This window comes from Schistocerca gregaria, chromosome 8 (genome assembly GCF_023897955.1).
Source record: "Schistocerca gregaria isolate iqSchGreg1 chromosome 8, iqSchGreg1.2, whole genome shotgun sequence".
Classification (NCBI taxonomy): domain Eukaryota; kingdom Metazoa; phylum Arthropoda; class Insecta; order Orthoptera; family Acrididae; genus Schistocerca; species Schistocerca gregaria.
The window spans coordinates 503756737-503773496 of record NC_064927.1 but is presented as its reverse complement, the minus strand read 5'-3'; positions in this window follow the sequence as shown (position 1 = coordinate 503773496).

Below are 16760 nucleotides of genomic sequence, written 5' to 3'. Positions count from 1 at the left end.
GTACAATTCTCAAGGGTGTCAATTCAACTAAGTACCTGGGTGTTAAAATTACGAACAACTTCAGTTGGAATGACCACATAGATAATATTGTGGGGAAGGCGAGCCAAAGGTTGCGTTTCATTGGCAGGACACTTAGAAGATGCAACAAGTCCACTAAAGAGACAGCTTACACTACACTCGTTCGTCCTCTGTTAGAATATTGCTGTTCGGTGTGGGATCCTTACCAGGTGGGATTGACGGCGGATATCGAAAGGGTGCAAAAAAAGGCAGCTCGTTTTGTATTATCACGTAATAGCGGAGAGAGTGTGGCAGATATGATGCGCGAGTTGCGATGGAAGTCATTAAAGCAAAGACGTTTATAGTCGCGGCGAGATCTATTTACGAAATTTCAGTCACCAACTTTCTCTTCCGAAGCGAAAATATTTTGTTGAGCCCAACCTAAATAGGTAGGAATGATCATCAAAATAAAATAAGAGAAATCAGAGCTCGAACAGAAAGGTTTAGGTGTTCGTTTTTCCCGCACGCTATTCGGGAGTGGAATGGTAGAGAGACAGTATGATTGTGGTTCGATGAACCCTCTGCCATGCACTTAAATGTGAATTGCAGAGTAATCATGTAGATGTAGGTGCAGATGTAGATGTAGATGTAGATGCTACAAAAGGGGCCTATCAGTGTCCAGAAGAATCTGGAATCACATGATTGCAATCTGCACAGCATAACGAAGGATCTCCGTAGGTATGCTGGCTACCTCTCTTGATATGCTGCGCTTCAGATCAGCACATGTGTGAATGTTCCCCTGGTAAACTCAGTCCTTCGAGTAGCCCCGCAATCAGAAATCACACGGAATGAGATCAGGTGATCGTGCTGGCCATACTTTTGGAAAAGACCGGCTGATAATTCGATCGTTTCCAAATGTGTTGCGGAGAAGCATGTGAACTTCACAAGCGATGTGTGGAGGGGCCCCATCTTGCATGAAAACTGTTGAGTTCAATGCGTCTCTCTCCTGCAAGGCGGGTAAGACACGCTGGCGAAGCATATCGCAGTAACGCTGGCCAGTCACACTGCACGTCTTTGATCCTTGAGCGCCAGCCTATTCAAAAAGAATGGGCCAATGATAAAAGCAGCAGTGAAGACACACGATACGTCGACACATTCGCCATACAGAGGAACGTCATGCGCAGTGACTGGAGGTAAAGTTCCCCACACCTGGCAATTCTGTGTGTTCACCTAAAAATGAGCTCCGTCTGTCCGTAGGCCAACCCTTGTCAACTTCAATCCTTGCGAGAAAGTGGAGAGCGAAGTCAACAGTCAACACATCGTTGTGCGTCCTGAGATGGAAGCTGCTTTACGATATGGCTCTGGTACGGATGCCATTTGAGAGTGGTTCGAAGCACCTTCCGTACAGTGGATCGCGGGATGTTCAACTGCCGTGAGACAGCACGCGCACTGCCATACGGTCGGGAATTGCCCCCAGCGTTGTCTCCATAGCAACAGCGATTTCATCGATCACCTGTGGCCCCTTCCTGGAGCGACGCCCAGTTCTCCAGTTGATTCGAACTTCTTCATCGTGCTCCGCAAAGCAGATGGAGAGATAGAGAGAGGACCCTTCAGCTGGCCAAATTCTCGAAGTGCAGCCGCAGCATTACTGTAGTTTTGATAGCAGAGCTTCACCAACAATGCCCATCTCCTCTTCTCCAAGCTCATGTTGACATGTCAACAAGTGCACTGCGACTGGTCAGGTTGTAAGGTGTCAGCCAAATCCAACACCTTCCATGAAAACCCTGACATGATAAGCAAATCCAGTAGTATGTCACATACCTCCGAATAAATCGTTACATTAAGTTAACCAAAGTAATACGAGTAAAGAGTGAGCAAATGGAATACCACAGACTAACACAAGAATGCCTAAATGCATGTCATACCTTCCCACCGTGAGACAGACGCAGTTCCGAGGGGAGAAACGAGAACAGAAGCCTAGAGCAGAACCGTGTTAAGCTGGAAGGCCCTACGATAAGGGATGGACGGACACCCACGTCGCCAGCTAACCGCTAAGACCACACCAGCTGCAAGTTTTAGCGTGAGACTTTTTCGCATCTCTGTTACATTGCAAATTTTAAAAACATTGCCCCACCAAGAAAAGTATAACGTTTCTCAATGGATAGACAGAATTTTTGTAGGCGGAGCTTAAGGTTAACATTGAGACCCTGATTGGTCAGATGAAAACACAGCCAGATAGTTCGGTAAAGAGTAGTAAGGAGAAGAGGAGAAGTGAGTTAGTTCCGAGACGGCGAGCTGGATAGCTGCTGCGCCGGCCGCTGCCGCCCTGACGCTGCCTGAACACCGACAAGGTAATGAACGCACGCGATGCCGCATTGTTGAGAGCATAAGGCTTCACTCAGAACTGCAGAAGTCTCATCTGTTACACCCCCTTTTTGCGTAATACTAGTGTCGATGGTTAGTTAAAACTCATGGTGTTCACATTTGCCACTTGAAGTGAAGCTCTGAAACGCGATGATTTTTCTGGTATATAGTTATTGAGAAGCCACATCAGCCACTGTAATTTACGACAAGTTATATAAGTTATTAAAGATAATTGAGGGTCACTGTAGACCATTTTGATATTATTCTCTTTTGTGAAACTTAATTTAAACCCAGATTATAGACGTGATATGGCACAGGTCATCCTTCGATCCATTGTAGAACTTGGAAACCCATTCAGGGAATATTCGTTCACATTTTTGTTGAACGCAGTTGGTTTTTACCATCCTGTATTAAAACACTTCCTTTTAATGATAGTGCAATTTATAAACAATGTTTTTTGAGTAGAATGAAATTTCCAGTGGTAAACTTAACTGCTTTTTCGACGTTATTTTACCAGCTAACTAAAAATAGGAAAGCCTTGAACCCCTTCCACTAAATTTAGTTAATATTAAGATTCTTTTACAGGGAGTGCAGTGGAGCTGACGCTGAAATCATTAAGTATTTGGTTATATCATCGCTAGTCTCACTGAACTCTTCTGAATTCTACAGGTCATGTGTGGTCTGTCGTCTCCTTACCAGCAACAGGTCCCAGGTTCAAACTAGTCAATTCCCTAAAAAACACGCTCAGAGTGTCGTTGCGTGAAAGTGGTAGGCAGACACGATATAGAACAAACAGACACTACCATGAATGTTAGAAAATGGCGACCCTGTCAGGATGGTAAAACACCATGATTCAAAATCTACCACATGCCTAACTAGGTCAGAAAAATACCTGCTGAAGAATTTTCGTAGTAAAAATTTTTTTCTCAAGTTATACATAGTCGAAAACAGTAGCTGCAGCGATAGATGGTAAAAGTATTCAATAGATATGAGTCTGGCAGAGACAATAGCATAATTATGTTATTAATTTTAATATTGTTAGAATTAAGTTTTTTCTCCACTGCAAGCTCACAGGTGGTGGATACATAGTTGAAAAGTTGGTTCTGACCCAACAAGTAAGTGAATTGATTCTCAAGTCGTGTGTACAAAAAGTTTATGAAACGCGTGAGATCATATGAGCGCATGGTGACTCGAAGTAGAGCGCGTGAAATGCTTTTAAAACAAAAAATAAGGGATTCGGAAAGATTAGCAATGGCTGATCGAGACCTTGACCGAATTGAGGTAGAGACCCAGCATGAAAATGGACAGAGAATAGAGGACAGTACAACAGACGATGCAGTATCGCGAGAAATAGGACATATAACGCACCATAACGAGGATAATGTACGTCAAGGCACAGAAAACCTAGGTCAGCATACGACAGAGGAGCAGGAAAGTAGTAAGACAGTCGATGAGGATTCTAACTTGCGTCTTGAATACGTAGAACCCGTAGTACAAGTAATCAGAGCTCCCTCACCACAGAGTACAAGGAATGCGAGCAGAAACGTGTCACAGCACAGTTCAATGCAATCGGTTGCAAACCAACACTTGGGCGATAACACAGAGCGTAGGACGTTGGAAGAAAACGCAATAGGACTCACCAATCTGGCAGGATAATTACAATTAATGACGGAAACCATGACAAGACAAAATAAAGAAATTAAAATTCAGAATGCAGAAATGACGAAACAAAATGCAGAAACCACGAGACAAATGTGTGCGATTAAAGAACAAAACAAAACAAAAAAACCAGTTACACCTAAGTCATATTGAAGACGAGGCAAAAGAATCTCGAGAAGTGATAGGAAACTTAATAACAGGTTACAATCAGTTGAGAACAGGCATTGACAAGGTACAAGTAGACGTACAAACATTGCGTAATGACACTCAGGACGAGATCAAAATATTACGTAACAACATCCAGGGAGAAGTCAAGAAACTAGAGAAACAGATAAACTTAATTACTAGACAAGCAGCAGGTACAGCGCGTGAAATTGTTCATAACAGTGTGTTACACAAACGTAGCACAAAAGCACCGCTGAAAAGATATGATAACCGCATAGTCAAAATAGAAGCCCAAACGAAGCGACAATTTCAGAAATTGCGAACAGAGTTGTTGCAAACCAATGAAGAGCGTAGTGATCAGGATCGAACAAGCACAGAGTCTGCAACCACATCCGTATCTATAGTAGCACCGGAGAAACAAGCAATTAACGAAGATATTACGCATTTGCGATTCCAATCACAGGCGGAAAGTAACATACGTGAAATCAGACAGCCTGCACAGCAACAAACACGTTTCGAAATTCTTGATGAACAAACGCCATCACAAAAACATGCGATGCAGTATCGCGAGAAATAGGCCATATAACGCACAAATGTGTGTTTCAAGACAGTTTGGATCGTGGAATGAAGCGGTAAGGTTAGCCAGACAAGATACCCAACCAATACGTGACAATGGAAAGGCAGGTCGCGAAGAGTACAGTGCAATGCATTCAGCTACACGTTCACAGCCGATGGAAGAAAATTATTGCGTACCACTCCAACGATACTACGCAAGGGTAGGCGAAAGTTACAGTGGACAATATGCAATGGATCTACCACAACCGGAAAGAACGACGTGAGAAATGATCAGAAACAAAAGTGGCGAAGAATAGCGAATTTCATATGGAACTATGACGAAGTACGACAACGATTATTTCCTCACAGTCAGAAAATTTCAGCACTTTCGAGAAGGAAACTCATTACATCCACGAACTTTTATTGATCAGTTCCGAGTAGGATTACCAGAACACTGGACGCTAGCACACAAATTAGACTTTATATGTGCACACATGTCAGGAACAGTCGCAGAAACCATGCAGAATGTTGCAGCGACATGCCGATCGTACGAAGATCTCAGAGAGAAGTTTCTCTCACGATACTGGTCCAGCGAAGCACAGAACAGAGTGAAGTACGAATTATTACAGAACCCATATTTTGAAAATTCAGGAGAGAAGAGTCCCGTGAAATTTTTCGAAGTAATGGAAAACAAAAATCAATGCTTAGATGTACCATACAGTGACGGAGAGTTGATTAAATTATGCGCGATGAAGCTACTATTGAAATACCAGCAATCATTAGTAGGTCGCGGAGGCAATGACGTCGAAGCATTTAAAGGTATTCTAAGGGAACTAGAGTTCATATTTTCGGAAGATAACGCAGGAAAAAGACGAAGTGCACCTGAAAACGAAAGCAAAAAGCAGTGGAATCCACAATACACAGTACGAATAAACAATAATTACGAACCACGTGATAACTTCGCACCAAGAAACGACAATAGATTTTAACAAAGAACCGGTTATGGATTTAGAAGAGAATATGGCAATAACTATAATTCACCGAGGAACGGCATCAACTATTACAGAGGGAATAACGACAACCGGAACGGGTACTGGAGAACCAATAGACCGACAAATTATCAACAAAGAAACCAGTATCAACAAGCTGAACAAGAAAAGCGAATGCAGATAGAAGAGGTGGAGGTAAGACCACTAAACCCCGATAAACGATCGAATTGACAGCTAAGTGTCCATGCCAAAGAGAATGACGCACCGACCCAGGACAATTGCAGCACCTTGAACAGAGAAGTAAAAATCTTATCACAAGAAGAGAAGAAGGAAGAAACAAATCCGCAGGGACCAGATGAAAAGGAAAACAAGAAAATAACAACATCGTGTTGAGACGAAATTAACTGGGAGAATACTGACGAGGAAGATGAATTACCAGAGGCATGCACAACGAATGTAGGACGAAAGGACGAAGTAATGAGTATTGCAGAGCTATATGAGATGAAAACCAGGGAAAGCGAATTCAATGAGGATAATGCGCAGTCGACAGAAGTTGAAAATAAGTTACAAGTGGGCACCAACCCAACGTATATAATGAAGGAAGTTATGAAGCAATAATTAGAGCATTTAGATGCGATTACGTGGAAGTAGCGCCGAAGAAGGAGAAGATAGACGAGGATGAGGAAAAAGTAGAGGATGTAGAAAAAAGCGTAAATGAAGGAAGAAATAGAGAAGAGGAAATAAAAGAGAGAGAGGTAGCAGTCGAAGCTTATCCTACAGAAAGTTCAAATTCACAAGGGAAATTCCTAAAAAGACTCATGTATGTGGAGGATTCGTTGATGCAAGAAGAAGAAGAACAGAACCAACCCTTTCAAATTAAACAAAAGGCCATGGTAAAGCATATCCTAGTCAATATTGTAATTGATAGCGGAAGTGAACTGACTGCGATCTCAGAAAATTTATTCATGCAGTGTAATGCCAATGAGGAATTGCCAGTTCTGAAAACAAGTAAAATTAAAGTAAGAGGTCCTGTTAGAAACAATTCTGCGGAAGTTACGAGACAAACAAGGTTAACTCTTTCGTGCCAAGGTCAAAAGATCGAAGCCAACTTCGTGATTATACCTAAACTAACTGTAGATTTGATTATAGGTGCAGATTTTTTAAATGAGAGACGAGCGATAATAGATATGGGGAAAGGTAGCGTAACATTCGGGAATATCACACTTCTCTTTGAGCAAAAGCTAAAATTAGAAGAAATACCAGTTATAAACAAACAATTAAGAATGACGCGAGATAAAGAGGATGAAGAATTAGAATGGTATGCACAAAAGAAGGAATCGCCTCAACTCATGTTAGAAGTCCATAAAGAAATCGACGAAAAATTGCAAGAAGTCCAAGGTATTTCGGAACACAGTAAAAGAGAATTAGAGGGTATTTTATGAGATAAAGGAGAGGTATTTTTGACTGGCAGTATTAAACACTTCCAGTACAATTTTGAAGTAAAACAGCACAAACCATTTAGAGTGCCACCGTATACAATCCCATTAAGCTACAGGAATAAAGTATTCCAGGAGATATCTAAAATGTTAGATGACGATATTATTGAACCAACTACCTCCACATACAACAGCCCGCTCCATATTGTACAAAAACGAGATGGGAGCATCAGGTTAGTGCTTGATTCCAGACAGATCAACACAATCATAATCACTGAGACAGATCGCCCAGAAAAATTAGAGGAATTGATACAAAACTTCCACGTCATTTGCTACGACCTAGCAAGGCGCCATATTCAGTTACCATTGATATTGTGAATCATGTACTGTCACGAGCGACGTTCTTCATTAATGGATTAAAGTTAAGTATTCCACCAGCTACGTCCGTTTTTCTCAATTCTAAATCCCTTGTCATGTTCCAGACCTCACGCCAGCCTGCGTGAACTGAGACGCGTGCATTTCGGCCTCCTTTAGTAATACGGTGTTGGCTCTCCTGCCAACCACAACATTTTCATCAATTGATTTACGGAGTAGTTACTGGCAAATAAAATTTGCCCCAGAATGTAGAAAATTTACAGCATTTATCGTATTCGGTAGATATTACCAATTTAAACGATTGCCATTTGGTTTAAACATATCATCAGCAGCGTTTATTAGGGGATTTAATACTATACTCAGCAAGTAATTTTTTGTAAGATTTCAGGACTATGTTGATGATGTGATTATAGAAGAACCCTCTTGGGAACATCACAACGACACATTCAATCAGTTTTTACAGATCATGAAAGAGCATGGGGTCACAGTAAATATCACAAAATCCAAATTTGGAAGGCGAGAGGTCAAATTTCTAGGACACATAATTTCTGAGAAAGGGGTAATGCCCGACCCAGGAAAACTAACGGCAATCAAAGAATTCTATACTCCATATAATAAGAAAACTCTCAGAGGATTTCTAGGTCTCACCGGATTCTATAAAAAATTTATTTGGATCGACTCTCTCGCAACACCACGCCTACGTGCATTGACTGGAAAAAACACGCCATGGGTATGGGATCAACAAGCCAATGAAGAATTTTTAAAAGCGAAAAACGCACTAACAACAGCACCGATTTTAGCACATCCTGATCTAACACAAAATTTTTGTATGGCTACTGATAGCGCGAAAACAGGTTTAGGAGTTGTTTTATTCCAAGAATACGAACAGGCAGGGCTAAGATCATATAGAACAATTGCCTTTGCCACTCGGGTACTCACAATAAGCGAGAAAAACTATTCAGTCACGGAGCTGGAAGCATTGGCCATTGTATGGGGTTTCCAACGTTTCCGATACTTCCTATTCGGAAGAAAAACAAAAGTATACACTGACAACAAAGCATTAGAATTTCTGTTATCCGCCAATCTAACTCATGGGAGGTTAGCCAGATGGATGTTAATGCTACAAGAATTTGACTTCACTATTACACACATACCAGGACCAGCGAATGTATTAGCAGATGCTTTATCACGATGTCCACAGGGTGCATCCAATAGCATACGTTTGGAAGCAGCAGGAGACCAGTTTACAGTGCATATATGAAACAAGTACCTTTCGAAAACTACATTACGACAGCATTGAATAACATAGGCAAAGAACAGGACAAGGATCCCGAAATACTAGGAATCAAACACAAGTGGAGAAGTAAGGATTTTCCAGACATTCGACAGCACTATCTCGTAAAAAACAATGTTTTATTTTTTAGACGAAATGTTGCAACGAATGAATGGTTAATTTATATCCCAGATGAACTAATTAATAACTACATATGGTATACACATTTAAGTAATGGCCACTTTGGACCAAAGAAATGCTTTTTAAAAATAAAATAAACAAGTCATTTTCCTAATATGGAAAGACGAATTAGAACAGTATTAGTCAAATGCAAAAAAAAATGTATGAGGGCTAAAGACGTCACTTTCCAAACCAAACCACCTATGTTTCCAATAATCCCTAAAAGATTAAAACAAATAGCTGCAACAGATTTGAAGGGGCCCCTCCCACGCACAAAAAATGGATGTATTTTCATATTTGTCGTTTTGGAACTTACTTCTAAATATGTTACCTTGACACCATTAAAACGGGCAACAGGTCTAGCAATAAGTAAAGCCTTTAGACAAGATTTTCTCAGACAAGTAGGTCGAGTGGAACGAATAATTTCTGATAATGGTCCACAATACAAATCAGTGCAATGGCAGAACACGTTAAAACAACACAAAATAAAACCCATCCACATATCTAAGTACAAACCTAGCGTAAATCCAGCAGAACGATCTATGAAGGACATAGGCACTTTATGCCGATTATATGCAGGCAAAAGACACAACACTTGGGATACATACCTTAAAGATTTTCAAGATGTAATAAATGAAATGCCATATAGCACTACACCACTACCTCCAGTTACTGTACTTAAAAATATTGAAACACCAAATATAACCAGAGAAAATGTTAGATTTCCTATTGTACCACGTAGACAGCACAAACAAGTCATAGCAACAGCACTCTCCAACATCAGAAAGGCAGCCATTAAAATAAAAGAAAGAGGAGATAGAACAGCAATTAAAAGAACATTCTCAGTAGGCCAGAAAGTATTTGTAAAAACACACCATCTCTCCAGCAAGCAGAAACACAAAATACATAAGTTTTATGCTACATACAAAGGACCTGTCATGATTAGCCGAATTGCTCATGATAATGCTGTGAAACTAATGAACCCAAAAACAGGCAAAACCTTTGGACTTCACCATGTGAGCCATATCAAAAAGTTTGAAGATTAATTTTATTACTGGTAAATAATCAACACATTATTTCAAGATTATGTTGCAGATAAGATCGTCAGGAGAAAGAAGAATGAAGAGAGAGGAAGGTGGGAAAAAGAAAGTAGTTTCAATAATAACACCAATAGTACCATAGATTAACGTGAAGGGAGAAAGCGTAGATAGTCTAACAGCATGAAATACTAAAATGCTATACACCACGACACTACACAAAAATAAAAAACGAATTTGAGGATTCTTGAGTAGACGTTAAGACTCAAAATATCTTAGAATTGTAACATGGAAAGGGAGCCGAAATTTGTAAAGCTTTTTAAGAAGGCGCAAAACAATGTACGTACTAGACATATGTTAGATGATTATAAGTAAAACTTTTTGTAAGAACCATTGTAAAAACTCCAGCAAGGAAGAGACGCAACGACCCACAAGTTGCAACGCAAGAAGTATCAAGAAAAAAAAGGACGTAATTAGCAAGACACGATTCCTACAAGGTAGAAGCGAGACCAACAGAGGGCCCTTGCAGTAAATCAGCCCGCTACACGGAATCCTGCAGAGACATGCCAGAAGCGACCCGTGCAGGGACTCCGGATTTTCACCTCTCGTAAACCCCAGAGCGCCCCGACTCAGCGGAGCGAGCAAAAAACGGCCTGCGTGAAGACCGCTTGGGCAAGCCACCGCTGGCAAAAAAAAAAAAAAAAAAAAAAAAAAAAAAAAAAAAAAAAAAAAAAAAAAGTGTAAAAGTCACCCTACTGCTATTAAACAGCACGCTGATGCACGAAAAGGAAGAAGACTTCCACAAAGTAAAAATGACACGCCCAAACAATTTATCAAACAGTTACTAAGAGGAGAACTTCAAAGCGACTAGTTATCAATAAATATTTCCATATCCTACGCAGAGAAGAACCAAGAAGCAAGTAAGAAGCAGAGAAAAAGCAGGAAGAACAAAAGTTGAAGATTCGCAAGATTGAAACCAAGAAAGAAGATGGGTGAAGAATAGACGACATACCTTCCTAAATCCCTATCCTATTGTAAACTAGTCGCCTGCAAAGTATTACAACGAAAAACGACAACATTCATCGACACATAACGATGACTTTAACGCATATAAAGCCAGTAAACCACGAGATTCTGCACTCACAGCTCCATTCCATTATGGGACATCCACAACAGCAACACACACTTGCAAAGCCAACAAGGAACGACGAACGAAGCTATACATCAAATACTTGCCCACATCCATCTCGCTCAAGTCCATCACCTTCGTGCAAAAACATTCGCCAACCTCATGCTTAAACATTCATAGGAATCTGTGAACGTGTGAAATCAAATTATGTGATGTAGGAATTGTGCAAAAGAAACGTGTGAAAAACTAAATAAGTTAAGCACACCAGACAGCTAATAAACTACAAAATAACAGTCATTGACTATGGATTTAAGTAAAAAATAGACTATCGACAAAAGCAAGTCATTAGTCCTGAAATGGACAGTATATAAAGAAACAATATGCCACTTATTTTCTCCTCATAAAAATAAAAGAATAACTATATTTTACTTATTTTCTCCTTATAAAAACAAAGAATAAAAAATTATCTTGTTGGATGTTTTCCTTTTTTTTAACATTTGTACCATTTACTAGGATAATATCTCAATACTTGTGTATGTACATTTCTTTGTCAAAGCAATTCTTGGAAATAATTCTTATTTGTTAGTGTAACAATGTTGAAATGAGTGTCTAGAAACTAAAACACTTTACTTGTACATGATACTTAGAAAATGTGTTAGGAATAGATTTTACTCAATTACTACATTTATAAAAACAATATTTCTAAGAAAATTGATGTGAAAGACTCCTCACTTTAGACAACAAACTACTTAAAAAACAAACTTCACGCTTAAATAAAGGAAGAAAATAATTAAAAATTAATAACAGCATAAAAATATTCTTCTCTTGGCATTTTTAATTAGAGTGTGGAAGAATATAAAAATATAAATTAGTAACACAAACTAGCATAGAACAGAACGACGTGGCTGAACAGTAGGCAACAACATTTAGACACCAGAATAATTTTTGACTGACTTAGACAACGATTCAATCTTTGCCTAACTTCAGTGCAAAAATTAAGTTCGAAGGCTCGTGATATGTAAGGTGTCAGCCAAATCCAACACCTTCCATGAAAACCCTGACATGATAAGCAAATCCAGTAGTATGTCACATACCTCCGAATAAATCGTTACATTAAGTTAACCAAAGTAATACGAGTAAAGAGTGAGCAAATGGAATACCACAGACTAACACAAGAATGCCTAAATGCATGTCATACCTTCCCACCGTGAGACAGACGCAGTTCCGAGGGGAGAAACGAGAACAGAAGCCTAGAGCAGAACCGTGTTAAGCTGGAAGGCCCTACGATAAGGGATGGACGGACACCCACGTCGCCAGCTAACCGCTAAGACCACACCAGCTGCAAGTTTTAGCGTGAGACTTTTTCACATCTCTGTTACGTTGCAAATTTTAAAAACATTGCCCCACCAAGAAAAGTATAACGTTTCTCAATTGATAGACAGAATTTTTGTAAGCGGAGCTTAAGGTTAACATTGAGACCCTGATTGGTCAGATGAAAACACAGCCAGATAGTTCGGTAAAGAGTAGTAAGGAGAAGAGGAGAAGTGAGTTAGTTCCGAGACGGCGAGCTGGATAGCTGCTGCGCCGGCAGCTGCCGCCCTGACTCTGCCTAAACACCGAAAAGGTAATGAACGCACGCGATGCCGCATTTTTGAACGCAAAAGGCTTCACTCAGAACTGCAGAAGTCTCATCTGTTACACCCCCTTTTTGCGTAATACTAGTGTCGATCGTTAATTAAAACTCATGGTGTTCACATTTGCCACTTGAAGTAGAGATCTGAAACACGATGATTTTTCTGTTATATAGTTATTGAGAAGCCACATCAGCCACTGTAATTTGCGACAAGTTAGATAAGTAATTAAAGATAATTGAGGGTTACTGTAGACCATTTTGATAGTTTTTACTTTTGTGAAACTTAATTTAAACCTAGATTATAGACATGATATGGCATAGGTCATCCTTCGATCCATTGTAGAACTTAGAAACCCATTCAGGGAATATTCGTTCGCATTTTTGTTGAACGCAGTTGGTTTCTACCATCCTGTATTAAAACACTTCCTTTTATCAATAGTGCAATTTGTAAACAATGTTTTTTGAGTAGAATGAAATTTCCAGTGGTAAACTTAACTGCTTTTTCGACGTTATTTTACCAGCTAACTAAAAATAGGAAAGCCTTCAACCCCTTCCGCTAAATTTAGTTAGTATTAAGATTCTTTTACAGGGAGTACAGTGGAGCTGACGCTGAGATCATTTAGTATTTGGTTTTATCATCGCTAGTCTCACTGAACTCTTCTGAATTCTACATGTCACGTGTGGTCTAGCGTCCCCTTACCAGCAACAGGTCCCAGGTTCAAACTAGTCAATTCCCTAAAAAACAAGCTCAGAGCGTCGTTGCGCGAAAGTGATGGGGAGACACGATATAGAACAAACAGTCACCACCATGAATGTTAGAAGGTGTGTGAGACTATGAATCACCATGACTTATCATGGTACCAGGCGGCCATAGCTGGATCTGGATGGTGGTGCTGTGACGCATGGATATCATGCTCGCCATTCTCTGGACGTTAGTGCTACCACGTATGGTACTCATACAGTAATTAATTTCCGTATTATAATCTGTTAAATAGGAAAGTGTAATTATAGCCACCCCGTGTAAACTCCATCTCAACGAATATAAACTCCATCTCAACGAAAAAACATCAGCTGAATGCAGACAGCCGGCCAGAGTGGCCGAGCGGTTCTAGGCGCTACAGTATGGAACCGCGCGACTGCTGCGGTCGCAGGTTCGAATCCTTCCTCGGGCATGGATGAGTGTGATGTCCTTAGGTTAGTTAGGTTTAAGTAGTTCTAAGTTCTAGGGGACTGATGACCTCAGACGTTTTGTCCCATAGTGCTCAGAGCCATTTTTGAATGCAGACATTTAAATCTTTCATTATGAAAAAGAGCCCCCCCCCCCTCCCCCTGAACCATGGACCTTGCCGTTGGTGGGAAGGCTTGCGTGCCGCAGCGATACAGATAGCCGTACCGTAGGTGCAACCACAACGGAGGGGTATCTGCTGAGAGGCCAGACAAACGCGTGGTTCCTGAAGAGGGGCAGCAGCCTTTTCAGTAGTTGCAGGGGCAACAGTCTGGATGATTGACTGATCTGGCCTTGTAACACTAACCAAAACAGCCTTGCTGTGCTGGTACTGCGAACGGTTGAAAGCAAGGGAAAACTACAGCCGTTATTTTTCCTGAGGGCATGCAGCTACTGTACGGTTAATGATGATGGCGTCCTCTTGGGTAAAATATTCCGGAGGTAAAATAGTCCCCCATTCGAATCTCCGGGTGGGGACTACTCAAGAGGACGTCGTTATCAGGAGAAAAAAAACTGGCGTTCTACGGATTGGAGCGTGGAATGTCAGATTCCTCAATTGGGCAGGTAGGTTAGAAAATTTAAAATGAGGAAATGGATAGGTTAAAGTTAGATACAGTAGAGATTAGTGAAGTTCTGTGGCAGGAGGAACAAGACTTTTGGTCAGGCGAATACAGGGTTATAAATACAAAGTCAAATAGGGGTAATGCAGGAGTAGGTTTAATAATGAATAAAAAAATAGGAATGTGGGTAAGCTACTACAAACAGCATAGTGAACACATTATTGTGGCCAAGATAGATACGAAGCCAACACAGCTCTGCAGATGACGAAGAAATTGAAGAAATGTGTGATGAAATAAAAGAAATTATTCAGATGGTGAAGGGAGCCGAAAATTTGATACTCATGGGTGACTGGAATTCAGTAGTAGGGAAAGGGAGAGAAGGAAGCGTAGTAGGTGAATATGGATTGGGGCTAAGAAATGAAAGAGGTAGCCGCCTGGTACAATTTTGCGCAGAGCACAACTTAATCATAGCTAACACTTGGTTCAAGAGTCATGAAAGAAGGTTGTATACATGGAAGAACCCTGGAGATACTAAAAGGTTTCAGATAGATTATATAATGGTAAAACAGAGATTTAGGAACCAGGTTTTAAATTGAAGGACATTACCAGGGGCAGATGTGGACTCTGACCACAATCTATTGGTTATGACCTGTAGATTAAAACTGAAGAAACTGCAAAAAGGTGCGAATTTAAGGAGATGGGATGTGGATAAACTGACTAAACCAGAAGTTGAACAGAGTTTCAGGGAGAGCATAAGGGAACAAATGGCAGGAATGGGGGAAAGAAATACAGTAGAAGAAGAATGGGTAGCTTTGAGGGATGAAGTAGTGAAGGCAGCAGAGGATAAAGTAGGTAAACATCCGAGGGCTACTAGAAATGCTTGGGTAACAGAAGAAATATTGAATTTAATTGATGAAAGGAGAAAATATAAAAATGCAGTAAATGAAGCAGGCAAAAAGGAATACAAACGTCTCAAAAATGAGATCGACAGGAAGTGCAAAATGGCTAAGCAGGGATGGCTAGAGGATAAATGAAAGGATGTAGAGGCTTATCTCACTAGGGGTAAGATAGATACTGCCTACAGGAAAATTAAAGAGACCTTTGGAGAAAAGAGAACCACTTGCGTGAATATTAAGAGCTCAGATGGAAACCCAGTTCTAATCAAAGAAGGGAAAGCAGAAAGGTGGAAGGAGTATATAGAGGGTCTATACAAGGGCGAAGTACTTGAGGACAATATTATGGAAAGGGAAGAGGATGTAGATGAAAATGAAATGGGAGATACGACACTGCGTGAAGAGTTTGAGAGAGCACTGAAAGACCTGAGTCGAAACAAGGCCCCCGGAGTAGACAACATTCCATTAGAACTACTGACGGTCTTGGGACAACCAGTCCTGACAAAACTCTACCAGCTGGTGAGCAAGATGTATGAGACAGGCGAAATACCCTCAGACTTCAAGAAGAATATAATAATTCCAATCCCAAAGAAAGCAGGTGCTGACAGATGTGAAAATTACCGAACTATCAGTTTAATAAGCCACGGCTGCAAAATACTAACGCGAATTCTTTACAGACGAATGGAAAAACTGGTAGATGCAGACCTCGGGGAAGATCAGTTTGGATTCCGTAGCAATACTGGAACACGTGAGGCAATACTGACCCTACGACTTATCTTAGAAGCTAGATTAAGGAAAGGCAAACCTACGTTTCTAGCATTTGTAGACTTAGAGAAAGGTTTTGACAATGTTGACTGGAATACTTTTTCTCGAATTCTGAAGGTGGCAGGGGTAAAATACAGGGAGCGAAAGGCTATTTACAATTTGTATAGAAACTAAATGGCAGTTATAAGAGTTGAGTGGCATGAAAGGGAAGCAGTGGATGGGAAGGAAGTGAGAAAGGGTTGTAGATTCTCCCCGATGTTATTCAATCTTTATATTGAGCAAGCAGTGAAGGAAAGAAAAGAAAAATTCGGAGTAGGTATTAAAATCCATGGAGAAGAAATAAAAAGTTTGAGGTTCGCCGATGACATCGTAATTCTGTCAGAGACAGCAATGGACTTGGAAGAGCAGTTGAACGGAATGAATAGTGTCTTGAAAGGAGGATATAAGATGAACATCAACAAAAGCAAAACGAGGATAATGGAATGTAGTCGAATTAAGTCGGGTGATGCTGAGGGAATTAGATTA